Source organism: Ambystoma mexicanum, chromosome 5q (assembly GCF_040938575.1).
Source record: "Ambystoma mexicanum isolate Mex_15411 chromosome 5q, UKY_AmexF1_1, whole genome shotgun sequence".
Lineage (NCBI taxonomy): Eukaryota > Metazoa > Chordata > Amphibia > Caudata > Ambystomatidae > Ambystoma > Ambystoma mexicanum.
Window position 1 is genome coordinate 446,271,279 of NC_090933.1, and position 17,329 is coordinate 446,288,607.

Below are 17,329 nucleotides of genomic sequence, written 5' to 3' on the forward strand. Positions count from 1 at the left end.
CACCAAAATGTATTTCCAAATTTCACGTAAATCAGTCTATTCAGCTCCCGGCCTTCTTTCCAAAGCCAACTAGCTCAGCTGAGGTCAAACTCCACACACTAGATGTGAGGAGAGCGGTTCTCTGCTACGTAGATAAAACCAAACCGCTTGGGAAAACTGATCAAGTGTTTGTCTCCATGGCTACAGGCAGACAAGGAGAGCGCGTTTCAAAAAGAACAATCTCCAAATGGATTGATAATGAATAGCATAATTGTATACATTTGACAAACAAGACAATGCTTTCTACGCCTAGAGCCCACTCCACAAGGGGCACTGGGGCTACGTTAGCTTTTCTTGCAAACATACTATTAGACAACAAATGCAGAGCAGCCACATGGAGCTCAGTTCACACCTTCACTCAGCACTACTGCATTGACACACATTCCAAAACAGATACACAGGTGGGACAAGCGGTTCTAAAACATCAATTTGCTGCTACTCCTTCTCACAACCCACCACCTTCTCATAACACTGCTTGCTAATCTTTGCATAGCATGTGATCTAAGCAGATTACACAAGCATCAGAAAGAATACATTACCGTAATCGTATTTCTAGTGCTTGTATCTGCTTAGATTCACATGTGCCCACCCTTTCTCCCCTGAGAGAAGGTGCATAGAGGTTTACTTGAGCTTTCCATGTATGTATCTGTTTAGGAACTCTGTACTCGCACTACTCCTCATGCTACCTCATGTCAGAAAAAATACAATCTGAGGCACCCACATGCGTGAGGGATTATGGGTACAGGGGACGTCACAATAGGGATAGTATTACTGGCACGACCTATTTCGACGCCCATTTTCGAGTTTCGAAAAACTGTAATACACTGCAGCTTCCACTAGATGTCGGCCAATGCATAGCATGTGAATCTAAGCAGATACAAGCACCAGAAATAAGATTACGGTGAGTAATGTATTCTATACTGTCAGTTAGGAAATACAGTTCACCATATACCTGAAAGGTAAGTAGTCAGGCAAGTGTATTAACAGTCTACAGGAATAGAAGCCCTCATTTTAGAAGTCCAACCCTACGTTGAATGGGGCCTGTAAGCGTGCAGTAGTAAGACACAGAGGGGTCCTAGTGGTTGGCATAAAGTTGTTACTATATTTAGAAAATGAAAAGAAAAGCCTCTTTACCCCAATTCTAAGAGGGCTTTCCCGGTCTCAAATAAAATAACAAATGGCCCCATCGGTGTGTCCCAATCAAAAATGCTCATTGGGCGATGCCAGAATCCTAGCTCTGTCCCTCACTCTAAATTAAACTAAATGAAAAGGTCTTTCTAGCCCAAAGGGAGTGACTCCTTTCTCTGGACAAAGACGGTTCTGGAATCTTCAAGTGTTGGGTAAGCCCTCCCTTCCCCACGCTTACTTGGTCTTCTTGTAAAGTTTATCAACTCCTGTGGGATGTTTCCCTGTCCCAGCCTTCTTCAGACTTGAAATACAGCTCAACAATTGTTTGGGAAATACGTTCCCTAGTTGGCCCTTCTCTGGCTTCTTCCCCGTTTCTGGGTCCCTGACCTTTGTTGGCAGACCTGCTTTCCTCCCAAAAGGTACTGCGACGAATGCGCTTCCATGCTGTGGTGTCGCATACAGACTTGGTTTACTCCCCTGTTAAGAACTACCTTCATGTGTATCACTCACAGCTCTTTGTGAAATCAAGAAACCGCCTCCAGGCTTGGTTTTATATGGGTGCAGGTCCCAGACACGCACTGCAGGTTTCCACCAGTAGCCCGCCAAACAAGCCCGTGTTATTGTCTCGTTTTAGTTTTCTAAATGTCCCTCGACTTCCATCAGGGTGCCAGACCCACTTGTGTGGCTTTTTTCATTTTTGCTTACTTGCTCCCTCAAGTTCTCTCTGCCTCTCTACAGGTGCTCCTGTGCCTCCCCATCCTGTGTACATTTTGTGGTGGTTGTGATCCAGGTCGTCCTGTGCGCCCGCCGTCTGTGGTGGGGCTTCCCCTACTTTCTTCTCATCACTGGCGGCTCTGGCGTGTCTGCTTCTTTCCTGTTGGGGTAGGACCGTTCCCCCAAGGGCGCCGACCTTCGTGGATGATGGGAGACTCTTCCTTGTTGCTCGTCATGCTCTCCCTGCACACCAGACTAGCTTGACAGCTACCTTCTTTCTCGGCTCCCAGGTTTGCTTTTCTTCTTCCCTGAACATACTCAGTCTTGTGGTACTTCCAGGGCTTTACCTTGGTTCTTTACAATCTGTTGTCGAGAACTACTAGATTGGGAAAAGTAGATCTGTCCTAGTCACAGTAATGATTGGGTTATGATGTTGTGGCTCACTAGGGATCGTCCTCTCAGTACTTCCTACTTCTGGCTTCCTATAGAAGTACATGGGATTGGAGGTTGGGGGTGAAGAGGGAGTGGCTGAATGAGAGGTGGGGGTGTTATAGGGATACTGTGTTCTCCCAATCTAGTAGTCACTGATCCCATAGGGTTCCCCTCCCATGAGATCCACCCGCTGAGTACCACCCGCAGGGGGACTACAGGGTAGCGGCCCCAACACCTTGACCTTTTGAGAATCCCCACCCCTACGGAAGCAGTGAAGGCATCCTGGGATTTGTTACAGCCCTAAAGTTCACAAACTACCTTTTAGAAGTTGGGACAAAGTTAGGAAATGTTCCTGTGGGTCTGAAGATTGTTCCAAGTTAAAATGGATTTACAGGTGAGTAAATGACCTAGTTTCTAGAGCAGTTTTTTCAGCAAATGTTTAAAAAAGCAATGGAATGGAATAATAAATCAAAGTTCTAAACAAACTTTATAACGTGAGCACTGGTAAGTAATGTGGCTACTCACTGCCCTTACTCCGATTTTTCCCAAAGGACTTGTCAGGTCGAATGGGAGTTGCTTGAGGTATGTTTTTCCATCGTTGGATCCAGTCGAAGATGCCCTAGAGCTGCGGGTGCTAGCAAGGTTCTGGTCTGGTTCAGGAGCAGAGTGCAACCCTTTCCAGTGGAGAAATGTAGATGGCACCAATGCAGGACTCTTCAGGAAATTCTACCAGATGGGCGATGGCTGGTTCCAGCGACAGCAGTCATCTCGGTAGTCGCAAACAATGGACTCCTTTAGAACAGGAACCATCCATGCTGGGGTGCTGAAGGTGTCCAGTCATAATATCGAAAAAATAAAGTCGAATGACAAAAAAGTCGAATCAATAATGTCGAAAAAAAAAAAGTCGAATTTGTTTTTTTATTATTTATATATTTTTTTTGGGTTTGGTAAGTAAATAAAAGGGGTAAAATAAAAAAAAAATAGAAAAAAGGGGGGTTGGGGGGGGAACCCCCCCATTTCGAATAAAAAACGTATTAAAAAAAAATTCGACTTTTTTTTTTTCGAGATTATTTTTTCGACATTTTGACTTTCGATTTTATTGATTTCGATTTTATGTCTAGGAACCGGTGCTGAAACTTGGCAGGAAGGTGACTTGGAGACCACAGAAGCTCTGGACCGAAGCTTCTAGCACGGTAGCCCAAAATAGTTAGTCAGTCCACTGAGTGGTCCAGGCACACTTGTAAAGGCTCCAGGATCGTGAGTAGGCGTTGACTGGTTGGTCCCACCAGTCCAAAGGGTTGAAGCACCAGCAAGGATCTTCTGCGATCAGATAGTCCAGCAGGGCTTCACCGGGACAGCAGCAAGAATGGTTACCAGGCCTCTTCAGGATTCGTCCTCGGTCTTGTGTTATCTGCATAGCTACGCGAGATACTTGGCTACGTGGCTCCTCTGCTCCTTTTCTGATTTGATGGAATGGCTGCAGGACAGCTCTTCTTATCCCAGAAACAGGTGTGGTCAAATTCAAACCTCCAATGTCAATGATCCGCACTACCCAAGCACACAAGCAGTGGTCCAATCTGGGAACACTGTGGGGCTGACTTAAACAGGCATGCTAGGCACCAGTATGTTGATTGGGACCAGACGGTCCCAGCCCACTTCCCAAACCCCTACACACATGGCATGCACTAGCCCACAAAAACAGCTTTTCTGGGTGAATGCATGACCATGAAAGGAAATTCCTAACCTGAGAAGGCAGGATGGCCAAAGATCAAAATGGCCAAAGAACAATAATATTGTGGTACTGCCATCTTGGGACACTAGACACAGTTAATGGCCAAATACGGTAAACGCGAATGAGCTAACTAAAAATATAGTATACATGGCAAAACTGGTGCCACCAGCTTGTCTTTAGGCACATTTAAAAGTAACCAGAAATCCCCATAACAAATGAGCAAAAGACCAGTCAAGTTTAGCTGAAAGCTTCACTTCTCTGCAAAAGTTAGGAAAAGGTGTTAAATAAAGTGACAGGTTTGGGGATTGTGAGAAACCCAAGGGTATTCACTCCTACTCCCCTTGGATCCTCTGTGCAGTTGGCCAAGGAAAGGCCATTGCTTTTGGATCCTGACCCTGGGGGTGGAGAAGCAAGGGTGGATCTCCTGGTTGGAGGTTCCTTGAGGATTGGAGGGTGGGGAACCCTTGGGCGAGACATGATATCGCCCTTTTCCCATTGATAACAAATCCAACCCTCCCCGACCTTTGTGGGCCCTTCTAAATAGGCTGCCTTCATTTTGCCACACATGACTTTTGATAGTACTGGGACAAGGAAGAGGAGACTAGGAGTAATGCACACCAACATGCACCACTTTGGTAATGAGATGAGGAAAGGGGCCTCAGAAGAGTACTATTGTAAAGATCAGGCATGTCTTGCTAACAAGCCTAACAGTCGGGCAATGAATGGAAAGGACACACACCTGCAACCCCTTTACACAGCGTGCAGAAGCTGTAGAAACACCCCGAGGACTGGAGCAGCTGAGGTTCTGGGTGAATGTGAAGTGGGAGCAGGAGCTCTGTGGTGCAGATAAGAGAAAGAGACCAGATGCAGGGTCATCCTTCACTCCAGTTAAGAGACTGCTAGTTGTCACGTGACGCTGCAAGAGCACCATGGTGTCGGAGGGGCATAGTGAATCCCCCTGTGCTGAAGCCATCCAGTTTGTGGTCTGCACGATGCAAGAGAGGACTCCAAAGTGAGCCGGTGAGTTTTTCTGAACGAGAAACCCAGTGTTACTGTAACCGCGAGTGAAGTGCTATTGTCTGTGAAACTGATCTAATGTAGCAGAGTGGTCGCGTGCCTTGTTAAAGGAACAAGCATCTTTTTGAAAGCTTCGGAACATTGTGAATTCTTCCTTTGGGAATCAATTAAAGCTTGCTGAAGTGGTTGCAAGTCTTGCAGGAACGTTTTCAAAGTATTCAGCAATAGAATAAAAGTACGGAAAGTTACTGTTATTGAATACAGAAATAAAAGTAAATGTAAAGGAAGTGGATGCCTATTGAATACTGAACTCAAAGAACGTTGACATTAAAAGACAACAGTAGGACGCTGAAGGCCAGTTACACTGAGATTACCCCTTAGATCAAACATGCCCTGTTCATTCCCCTGCTTAAAAAGACCTCTCTAGTTCCCTTAATTCCATCTCATTTTCATCCAGTATTGCTCCTCCTTTTTCTCATGAAGCTGCTGGAGTCACTGGTTGCTCTGTTGTTCGACATGTTTTTTTGAAGATTCTGGTCTTTTTGATGCATTTCAATCAGGGTTCCGACCAGGACAACGCACTGACACTGTACTTGTGTTTGTGCTGGATGATCTGGCATGTATTTCTGATCAGGGTAGAGTGGCGGCACTGTTTCTTTTAGATCTTTAAGCTGCTGTTGATACCGTCTACCACTCCATCCTGCTCAGTCATCTTTCTGCAGCTGGGATCTCTGGTGTAGTCTTGTCTTGGTTTAGTTCCTTTCTCTCGAACCGCTCCCAGTCTCTATCTCTTCCCCCTTCTCATTCTGCACCCTCTTCTTTGGTATGTGGTGTTCCGCAAGGCTCTGCCTTTTCCCCTACCCTGTTCTGGATTTACATCAAGCCTCTTGTCGGTCTCATCCGCTCCCACTGCTTCCTATGTCATTCGTATGCGGATGATACTCAGCTTATAGTCTGTCTTGATCTGTTCCATCCTTCCCATGCAGCCCAGTTAAGGGACTGTCTGGAGGCCGTGGGGAGCTTGATGAGCGATAATTGGCTTGTTGGGCAAGATTGTATGCACTACAACAACCCTGACCTCCTGGCAATAGGAACCCAACCTTTGGTAGATGTCTGTATTACACAGGTTGGTAGCGTGATGAGCAGCCAGGCTTATCTCAAGAGGTGTCAATGTGAGCAGTAGGGGAGTTGCACAGATTCACAGTGACAAGTATTCAAATAAACTCTTATACACAAGGTTTCTTGAGATGCAATCTAATATGCTCAGACACCACGGATTGGGATAAAAACATGTGAACTTTGAGATCCGACTTCACAAACCATGGATGCAACCACAGAATTGTGGACGCAGATTCATTTGGAAACGTGCATCCCCTGGAGCAATCTCTTACAATACTGAGCGAAAGAGGCACAACCCTGGATACCTCTGGTAATCGCATACTATACAGAGTTGGAAGCCCTCTGTAAGATTGCTATGGTTCTCCAACCCATTCTGCAAAAAAGATGAATATCTGAGAGACGTTGTCCCTCAGATGCCCCTCCTTGCTTTCAGACAACCAGCCAGTCTGAAGGGAACTATGGTCCGAAGCCAACTATGCACAAATGGCACAGATTATAGAACCGTGCCTTTCAGAAACAAAATGCCTAATCTTCCCACATGTCAAAATTTCGAACACAAAGATGTATCAAACTGGCACTACTACAGGATTATGTGCCTTCAGCAATATTCACTTTATTATGTACATGAAATATCCCGGGCGTGGCTACATTTTGGGGAAACTTGCCAACCTCTACATAAACACAACTTCCATCGTCCGAGTGTCAAGCAATGCACAAATGAGTGCAGTTGGTGAGCATTCTTCAGAAGTTGATCATACGCTTGATCTCGAAATTGCTGTACTCGGGGAAATTCCAGGACTGACAAAGCCAGAAAGACCTATGAATTCAAATGCATGCACATTTTCAATACAGTAGCAGGGGCTTGAACAGACATCGCAGATTCATGAGTCACTATCCCAACTAACTTCACTTTTTCCACCCAGAAATGCAGGGATCGCAACATTCAGACCGGAGGCTTTCCATCATTTTTTCCAATGCCATTCACAGGCATTCAACTGGCACTGTACCAGCCCCCTATAAGACAATGAATCAAGGAAGTGGAAGAATTCCACAAAAGTTTGCAAAATAAAGGACTTTGTTAGCCTAACTTAAGGTATCAATATGAAAGATGTACCAGTATTCAACAGGTGAATAATTTGATGTAGGAAAAACAGAATAGTTAGAATAAACGCAAACCCAGTTTCCTCTTATGAAGTCGTGTCCTAAGATGTTTGGGGCCTTGTGCCCAAAAAGTCACAAGTTCCAACTATGGTTTCTTTAGGGGAAGATATTTCAGAACTGATGCAGCAGGCTGTGGTGGTGCTTTGAAAGTTCTCCACGCCATCCTATTCCCAAGGGTAAGCCCTAGGAAAGGATCCTTAGTCTAGGTTTGACAAGCAAAGGCCAGGCCAGAGGGAGTTTAGGAACAAGTGCTCTACAACCAATGTCTCCTTATGGGAGACCGGGAGGGCCAGAAACTGTTATGTTCAGTTACCCCCTGATGCTGATTCTTCCAGGTGACACTGCAGGTCTCTTGGAATTTGCTAGGGAACACAATCTTCGGTCATTGGTTCGGGTGAGGGAAGCCCAGGGTCGTGGTTGTAGAGGTTAACTTTTTGGGTTGGGAGCTGGCCAAGCTTCTCACCAACCAGATGGTTCCAGGTAACTGCTTGAAGACCACCATGTGTACTTTGGTAGTGCAGACAACTCACATGATTGCAGATAATGTTCCAGCAGAGGTCACCACTGCTGGGCAGCGATGGGCAACGTGTCAGCAGTGATCACAGAAGCAGCCCCAGCATAGCTTCCCGTGTAGTGAGATGGTTAAAAATGTGAGGACAGGCGACGTATGGCAGAGCTGAAGATTCAAGTCCTAAGGCTCTGCTCGTAACGATGACTGCTGCAGAGAGGTAGCCCAAAAAGGAGCTGGTCAGTCCACTTGGCGGTCCAGGGACACTTCTGAAGGCTTCTGATGCGTGGATCCTTGAGCAAGGATGTAGACTGGTTCTTTCCATGGGAGTCTGTGGGCCTAAGTAGTATCAAGAGTCTTCTGAAAACAGGCAGAGAAGCAGGTCTTCACTCGACCAATCACTGGAGTCGATGCTGGTCAGCTGCAGGAGTCGACCTCTGGTCTCCCGCAGGCTGCTCTTCCTTGTAGAAGTCTTGGTTCCATATATGATCTGTCAAGTAGCTGTAAGAGCCCTGCTTTTATTCAAGAGTCGGGCTGGGAGCTAGTTCAAGCCCACCAATGATAAGGTTCTGCAACATTCAAACAACTCTGGGATATTTTTACCCATGCCAATGCGCCCCACTACACCCCTTTGCCAATGGGGGAAAGAAACAGCAAACAATTGATGCGCTAACCCCTGCACATGCCAAATCTGCCAAACTGCGCATGGTTCATAAATCACAAAAGGCTGCACACCCCTGCCACACAGGCAAAGTTGATGTCAAAACAAAAATCTCTGCAGGAGAATGCCAGTGGGTGCTGTTACCTGTCACATGAAGCAAGGACAGAGAAGTGGGCTAAAAATCCGAAAATGCCTTCAAAATGCAGCTTTCCCAATCCATTGCAACCTTCAAAGTGCTGTTCTGGTGCTAAATTCAGTCATTTTCCAAGTGAACCATTGAAATGAAAAATGTGCTGCAACCACAGATCATCCAGTTTAGTCAGAGGAAACCGGGCCTGACTGACTGACTGACAGCAGCTAAGAAAGGTATTTTATGAAACACCAATCCAGCAACAATTTTTCAGTTACACTGGAAAAATGCAGATACAAGTGGCAACATATCAATTTCAGCTGTGCAGAGAAGACTCCAAGCATAAACTGAATACTTCCTTCCAGATTGCAGACAATTTCCAGCACTCAAAGACGGAATAATGCTGAGATGAATGTGTGTGTGTGCTCTGCATAAGAAAATTAGATGTAAAACCCCAGTTTAAATGTGTTTCTTTTACCTGAAGAAATGGCAAAATTCGCCTATTTAAAGCATGTCTGTGAAGGGCTTAATTCTTGTAAATATCCAAATCCCTTTATAAACTGTGCTTATTTTGTATGTTTTAAAGGAAAGACCTTAAAGTGAATTTTAAAGTAACCCAGTTTGGAGCTTAATGAATACTTAATTCTGACCTGACAGTGCCTAGCCTTGGAAAATTACACTTAAGTTGATACTCCCTTGCTACAGGAAGCCTTAATGGATGCTTGAGGTGCCCGCATATTGACAACAAAGAGCACCGCAGACTTTTGTCTCTGACTGAGCCAAGGACAATTGCAGGCTGCCTATTGATCTGTGCAGGGGAGCTTCCCTCTCAAGGACACACCTCCCTGATCAAAGGAATGTGACAGCTGTTGCCTGTGAAAGGGAAGTTACAAAGAAAAAAGAACTGCCCTGAACTTTTGGTGTTAAATCATTAATTGTGATTACGCTTGAAACTCTTTAACTGTGCAACCTGAAGGAGGATAAATCTAAAAATTGGTAGATGTTAACCTAATTTTAGGCCATTTGCTTTGAAGACATTAATGAACCCTGTACCACCTAAGGAACCAAAGTTACAGGAAAACCCTAATTGTAGCAAAACTATTAATGCTGCAAGTCTAAGATTATATATTCATGCTCTGGTGATAATCGCCCAAATATGTACTAAATTAGAAATTATTAGTCCAAACTGTTATGATTAAAATTCCATAGAATGACAAAGACAGCTCTCACAGAGACGGGGATTGAATGTGAAAATAACCCTTCAAATATGCAATGTATGTGTCTGATTTTATTAGGGGACATAATTTTAGAAATGTACATTTGTGCAAAAGTAAGTTTTGGTCAAAATCAATCTGGAAGTTCCTAAATCCCATCATAAAGATGACAGCTCTTTTCTGACTGCCAACCAGACAAGGCAAGTGCCTTTGGCCACTCACAGCCGTGGGGGTGTGTTTAGAAATTCTGCCCACAAGATGTCACTTGGTAGGATAAATATAGGAACTTCACCACACAGACGCACACTGCTTCCTGAACACATCAAGATTTCTGCACAGCGCTTTCTTCCAGAACTCTTCATCTTGCAGCTGATTCCAGAATTCTTGGCACTATCCAGGCCTTGGCACTGCTGAACTCTTAGCTAAAAATTCAACCATCCCAAACTTAAAAGAATTTAATTCTGATCCAGCCTGGCTTGCTACCATTCAAGGTTTACCTGCTGAAACTCGCATCCTGCTAATCTGCCGTGTCCAGTGACCAATCCATTCCAAATCCAGATGAGGTGCCATCTAAATTGACCAGAACTGCCCAGCTGACTGATCCCTCCAGAAGTGCCCTGCTGCCAGTGGACCAGACCCAATCCGATGACCAGAACCCTGACGTTCTAACCTTAATTACAAGGGCCTCTAAGCATCACCAGGAATAAGTGACCCATAGTGTATTTGCATTGGCCTATCCCAATCTCAACCCATCCCATCTTGAGCTTCAGAACCCTAATACTGGCAGAACCATTCTTGCACTGATTTTTTCTCATCTGTTATTAAACCATAACCCATTAGTGATTTGGATTAAACAAAGTAATTCCCATACAGAACGGAAACTAGAGTATCACACGTGAATAGTTACAAGCGGCCGTGAGTAACTGTGGAGATTCATGCGTGGCATTCTCTTTTCTATAGCCATTAATATATAGTGTAACAAAATCAATCTGTCATTTTTAAAACCGAATTTCTGCTTTTCTCTGCGCCTATTTTTCAAAAACACTCTTACTAAAACTTCTATAACTATTATAGATACATAATTTCAACTCACTTATACCTAAGACCCTTTTTTTATCAGAACTCGCATAGTGATATTTTCCTGCAAATGTACATTCTTCAAAAGTTTACACGTGTCTTTTTCCCATCCTAAGTGTTTCTTCAATCCCATTCTGATCTAAAGTGTGTACGGTTGTTTTTCTTGTCGCTCATGTGTGTTAGGACCTGTTTAGTGTTGCTCCCATAGGAATTTCTATCAATTTAAGGATTTTTACCCTTTTTGCATAGTTTCACAGAGCCATTTTCACCTCATTAAGTGTCCATTTCCAAAAACTGTTTTCTCTCTTGTTTGCGGGGTGAAGATTGCATTCAAACTCTAGACATTGTCTTTCATTCCTGAATACCTGCTGATTACTTACATCTGTGTAGGATTGCTCAATTGTTCCTAAAGAACTTTGCAGGGGGAAATATTAACCTAGACGCCATCTGTTCACAAACCAAGACTGTTCTTTTTCCTGTGTTTTCCTATTCTGCATTATTATAAGTGAATACAATTGCTTTACTTATTTTTTAATTGTATTTTCACCGCTTTCGTTTATTGCTGCCCCACATATATATTGAAATGTATGTGTGATTTGAATTTCAATAAATCTTTACCTTTACAAAGTAGCCTGATCCACTGTGACCTGGGGGGTATTTTGAGACGGGTGTGATATGAATTGTATATCATTCAGAATATTGAACTTGGACACAAAAAAATAAGTATTTTATTTGCGCAATACATGCTAGGCAAGACCCGGTGTGTGCCTGATTGAAATCCTTAACACAAGTGAGGGTTGTCAAATCAAACCACTGGTCATCATAGCTGTCCAGCACCAAACAATCCCAACCCCTTCTTACTCTCTCACTGGGAAAGTGGTTAACATATGATAATTCGACCTGGGAAGGCAGGAAGAAGGCCAAAGAACAGCGACAATCATGTGGCACTGCCATTTTAGGCTGCTAGCCACCTTTTATTGACCATTTGGGGTAAATGCAAAATGGCATGAGAAAAAATCACACAAGGTATAACACAACTGCCACCACCAGCTTGTCTTTTTTACATTGTCAAAGTAACCAAAACACCATTCGATTAAAAGGATACAATGTATCCTAACTACACTTCGCTTTGTTGAGGTGTGCAGTTCTAAAAAATGCAATAATTCCAAAAGAGAAGCAAAGTCTCTCAGTACTGACAGTCTTAGGAAGTTTTCAGTTTCCCCAGAAGAATGATCACAACCGGCAAGGGAAGTAATGCGGAGGGCTTTACTGCCCTCAATCAGGACCATGTGAAAAATTAGCAAAAAGTCGGGGGGGTCCCATAGGAATGTATGGAGGTAAAGGTGCAACAAGAAAATGTTTTAACCACCATATATGGACTTTTGCTAGAAATACTGTTAAAAGGCTACAACTTAGGCTGAAATTAGTTGCTGCCACCATCCCTTTCCCAATGTTTTCGTAGTGAGAACTTGCCCAGGGACAAAATGGGGTGCTTGGAGAACCCCTGGCCTGCTAGCCATATGGGCTACTAAGAGCAGAATACCAAATGGTTTCTGTTAGAGTTTTTCAAAAGTTCACCTCAGTTAGGACTTCAGCAGACTCACAATTTGGGCACAGGGCTCCAACTCTTAGTATAGGCCTGAACTACACAAGTATGTTGGTATCAATGGCTGAGCAGCCAGGCTTCCCTTAGGAAGGGGGGGCGAGGGCTATAGAAGGGTACAAGGACCTTGGAGCATAAATGGTGTTGGGGAGAATTCTCATTTCTGTGCTAATTCCCTTCAACCTTAGAGACCCCCAGCTTGCTGGACATAAGGACTTTTTAATTTTAACCCTGGAGTGAGTGACCTTTTTCTCACTGTTGTGTTTTCATCTGATTTGGATGATGTGTTTTCACTGTTTTTTGGAGTCTGACAAACTCCATAGCCATCTACTTTTTGTATGGTGACGCACAGCACTTTCAGTGCAGTGTCAGAGAAATTCTTTATATTTCTCATAAGGTTTAACTACCTTTTCCTGTGTGAACAGTTAATAAATAGTAAAGTGAAATTTACTTTGCTTGCTTTTTTTCTTTGTAGGTCCAGCACACGCCATCTTATGTGGCGTGCTGGGGGGGTTACCTAGTAGCCCCTTACCTTACATTCTCATGTAACATGTTTTATATTACCCTCCGTGCTCTAAATGGCTGGTGGCATTCGTTACATTTTTCTACCATTGTGCCTTTCTACCATAGGCTGAATCCTCAGCTGCAGTAAATCACCCATCGGTGACCATTTAGTCAAAATGACCCTTATCTTTTTTTTCACCATTTTCTGTTTGTGAGGTCATTCTTGGGTTTTACTCTGCGTGGAGCCAGGTTTGTGCCTTTTGTTAGTTTTGCCTTTGGCAGGTTTTATTCCTGAAGCCCGCCTCTGGTTCCAATGTGTCTGTAAAGTCAGGATGTGAGGGAGGTTCCCGAAACTCCCCTGTCCTTTGCCTCTAGGAATGCCTGAATGCAACAAGTGCTGATAAGCTGGCTGGCTGTCCTTTCAGGACAGCCACCCTGCTGTGATTGTCTAGGTTGTGCATGAATGGGAGAAACCTGCTAAAAAATAGAGGGTTTTGGGACTGGAGGCAGTCGACCACTGGGAGAAATACTCAATGAAACCGTGAACAAAGCTTGCTGCATTCTCCTGGACCTTTGACTTGCCCGGTGAAGCCCTGCTGCTGTGCTGAAACTCCTTTTTCTGATCGACAAGAGGATCTACGGAAGGGATGACTTCCCTTGGATTAGTGAGACCAACTAACCCTGAGATGAACTCCACTGGATCATCTTCCTTGACTGGCTATACTACTTCGCTGCTGCAAGAACTGAGTGCCAGGGGTTGAGAAATCCATAGTCTAGTGCAACGTCTGAAATCCGGCCAGAAGCTCCAGGAGTCTCCTAAGGACCCTCCAGAAGCAGGACGACCAGAGCTAGAGTCCCCTCACCAGAGTGCAGGACCCATGGACTGAAGGAAGCCCAACCGGTGTCTGAGATCCGCAACAGCGTTTACTAAGCGCTGAAACCGTGAAGTGCTGCTGAACCGAAGAGAGGCTGTAGCTGCCGGCTACTTCCCAACTACTGACGCAGGAGCCCTCCAGACATCCTCCCTCTCGTCTCCATGACTGAGGCTCAAGAACACGGGGTCTGCACCGCTGTAACAGGACAGAATCCAGCTGAACCACTCTTCTTCAAACCAGAGGTACTGTTTAGAGTTGGGGTACTTACCTTATTGTCTTTCAGCTGTGCTTTTCTCAGTTGGGAATTGCAGTGGCTTACTCTTTAGAGTTCATTCCAACTCCTTACACAGGAACAGCTTGTGACACTAAAAGTGATTTTTTATAACCAACTCTGTAACTTTGTGCAAGCCTTTGATTCTAAGAAGTGCCACAGCTGTCCTTGACTTTGACGTCGTTTGTCTCTCCTAGGTGGTCACTTGTTTTAGACTGTTATTGCTGGGAAAGTGTCTTATGATTTCATTGGAAGATTTAAGTGTCCCCGCACATAATGAGAACCTGTTTAACCTTTTTCCTTCCCTAAACCATTCCTTTCTGCAACCCCAGAATCTGCAAAGTTCATCTAGTGTGATTTATAACTGCCATTATTGTCCTTGTGATTGAAGTCCACTCGGGGTGTAGGAATTGTGTAAGAAGCACATCCAAAGATTATCCACTGATTTGTTATGATTCTGAAAAGTATTTTAAAAGTATATTTACATTGTTGCATGAATTGCTTTTTTAAATAACCCTTATTTAAAAATGGACGTTAACTAAATAACTATAACAGAAAACTTGAGTGTATGTATTACTTGGCTGCTTGTATTTACGGATTTCACTGCTACAGCTCTAGAGCTGACATTTACCCCTCTTGAGATGGGCCTTGCTGCTCAGTCACACTACCAACATGTGTAGTACAGACCTATACTAAAAATCTAATACCAAGCAGATAAGTGTTGTGTTGTCTCAGTGTGACTGCATCAATTCTTACCCAACACTTAGTCCAAAGAAACAGACACTAGCAAGCTCGATAAAGGGTGGTGTATTTAATATATACACTAAGGAAAAGATAATCCTTTAGAAAGGTAAGTACTATAACATGTAGTAGGCACAATAGAAGAACCAATGCATTATTCACAGTAAGTAAATCACTTTTTGAATTAAGTTTTACAATGGCTGCTCAGGAAACTATGAATGAAACAAAACCAGCATTACGCAGGTAAATACTTTTTAATACTTGTAATACTTTTTCAGTGGCCTTATGCTTCAGTAGTATATCCCTATCTGGTTATTACTGTCTGAGTCAGATTGGAGGGCAAAACAAGCAAGGCACAAGCCCTAAGGAGGCTTCTGCTAACAAGTAAAGCTTTTTGGTGGAATTGGGTTCAAGGAATTCCGGAACAGTCCCTTGAATGCACACAGACTTTTGGCCTATTTGAACACGGATGGGCAAATACCCAAATCACTACAGCTGATCCTGTGTTGCTGGAGAACGTCTCTAGGTACGTTTTACCTAGAGTCTCGCAGTACCTTAATTGAAGAGGACGATGCAGCAGGATACCGGGTCGGTGGATTCTTGGTCACAAAAGAAGGGACACTGCAATGGATCTTGCAACAGCAGTCGAGTCGAGCGATCCCCAGCAAAGGTTTCTTCGAGGCTTTGATTTTTGGTGGTCTTTTTCAAAGTACCAGTGAAGGTTGATTTGTCTAGCTTTCTCGGTCCATCACCCAGTTGAGGGGACTTAGAGTGGCATCTTGCGTCCTGGAGATCCAAAAGGAGTCCAAAGATTCAGGAGGATTTGATCTTCGGAAGACTATGCACTGCGCAATAGTCACAGGTCCCTGGGTATTGGCGAATTGTAGCCGGAGTAGGTCACAGCTCATCATGGTATGGCTCGAAATGTAGTTGTCTTGAGACCGTTTGGTCCCATCGGTCCAAAGAGGGTGGTGGGGCCGGGAATCCTCTTCAGAGCTCCCCCATTGCATGGAAGACAGGGCCAGGACAGTAGCGGTCTTAGACTCTGACAGTCGCCAGATGTTGCTGCAGGTATCGTATCTCTGGTAGTCTTCATCGCAATGTTTTTGTTCCAGTGGTGTCCTTCAGCCTCGGGATCCATGCCTCTTGTGCAGGAACCCAGCCAATCAGCATACATGTCACATTCAATCTTTGGGTGGTGGCTGTCCTTTAAGGACAGCCAGCCTCCGAGTTGGAACTGGTTCCAGGCAGGCATAGCAGGAGATAAAAATCAGCAGCATTGGAGTCCTCCCCTGTTCCCATGGAAACCTGCATAAAACAAAAGTCAAACCAAGACCACCTCCCAGCCCCCTTGCACGGCAGAAGGACCAAGGAAGGACAAGACCTTTTGAATTGGTGATATTAGAACACTGTCATAACCGTGACCCTTACTGTGGCGGTGAGTGAAAAGATAGGACGGATACAAAATATCCATCTGCCCTTTTGGAACATGTTCTCACAAGGAAGGGTCCCCAGCAACAGTACACAGAGTGCTGTGTTGCAAACGTCAATGACCGATGCTACAATACTTGGACGAAAGCATGACTCCAAGAAAAAGGCATAAAGGCAAATGCAATAGGTTCCAATAGATTGAGTAAAAGAATAAGGGAGTTTGGAAAAAGGTTCCAAGCCACTCTGGAGAACTGACAAAAAAATCCATTAGCCCAGCAATAAGTGCTGGGGGACTCAGTCGGAGGAGACTTCACATAAAAACTGAAGGTACCTAACAGTTTAATCTATATGGGGAATTTCAGTAGACCTCCCTTTGTTTTGGGGTGGGGAATCTGAAAAACCAAGGAAGCCAGCAAACCGTTGAGGGGACTCTGAATTTACAAAAGGAACCTCAGAAACTGAAATTTTTACTTAATATTGCCAGCTCTCTAAATCTCTATCTGTAGCAAAAACATTTTGTCTCTTTGGACAGTGTCTCAGAAGAGTTGGTTTAATGCGTAGGTAATTCACTTGTCCATTGTATCTAGAATTTCCTTTTATAGTGCTTCAATGGGATTGCCCTCTTAAATTGTCATCTCCTTTTGACTTTGTATAGTTGGAATAGAAACCATAAGGATCTTTAAAAAATGTATAATTTCACGTCACTAGGGGGATTATTTATATTCTTTTTGTAATACTTCTTGCATGCAACTCGCAATAGGCCTGAGTGCACACAAAAAAACAAGCAAGGACACATTGACATCAAAGAAAGAGCCTAGCTGCAAAAACAAGTTCTGTAAAAGCTGCCAGTAAGAACACCGGGGTAAGAAGAGATCACAATCATTTGAATTAAAAAGAGGATTTTATCGCTTTCTTGAAGCGAAGGGCACTAGATATCATGCAAAAAGTTGATGTTAAGGTGTTCCATAGATC

At 44.0% G+C, this 17,329-nt stretch overlaps 1 protein-coding gene across 2 annotated transcripts in view; it reads left to right on the forward strand.

The window, feature by feature from the left end:
• LOC138497449 (transcription initiation factor TFIID subunit 4B-like) overlaps positions 1-17,329 on the forward strand; it is a 927,656-nt gene that overhangs the window by 202,843 nt on the left and 707,484 nt on the right. The window lies entirely within an intron of this gene.